We start from the raw sequence: 545 nt of genomic DNA on the forward strand, positions 1-545 counted from the left end.
ATATATATAAAAGTATGTATGTATGCATTATATATGAATTATATATATATGATTTCGATGTGTATGTATGCTCAAGTCATATTTTGCATATACATGTTTCTACACATATGTACATACATTAAATTCCTTTCATACATGCGTGTGCATCAGCGCATGTTTTATATTTGCGTAAATACATACATACACACACACACATATGTATACATACAGACAGACATACATGCATACATACATACATACATACATACATACATACATATATTACATATATATACATATATATATTAATTTATATTTATGATATGTATAATTAGATACGTACATACATGCAGGCATACATTCAAAGATAAATAAATATAAAATAGTTACGATTGTATGCGTGTAAGTGTGTTTCGGTGTGTAAGTGTGTAAACATGACGGTATGATTTTAGCATACGTGTACATATGTAGAAAATGCATAGAATACACGGCATTTTATACACCGTTGTAATGCACACACACCTACACGCACGCGCACACATAGACTCACGCACACATGCACACAC

This window comes from Octopus bimaculoides, chromosome 20 (genome assembly GCF_001194135.2).
Source record: "Octopus bimaculoides isolate UCB-OBI-ISO-001 chromosome 20, ASM119413v2, whole genome shotgun sequence".
Lineage (NCBI taxonomy): Eukaryota > Metazoa > Mollusca > Cephalopoda > Octopoda > Octopodidae > Octopus > Octopus bimaculoides.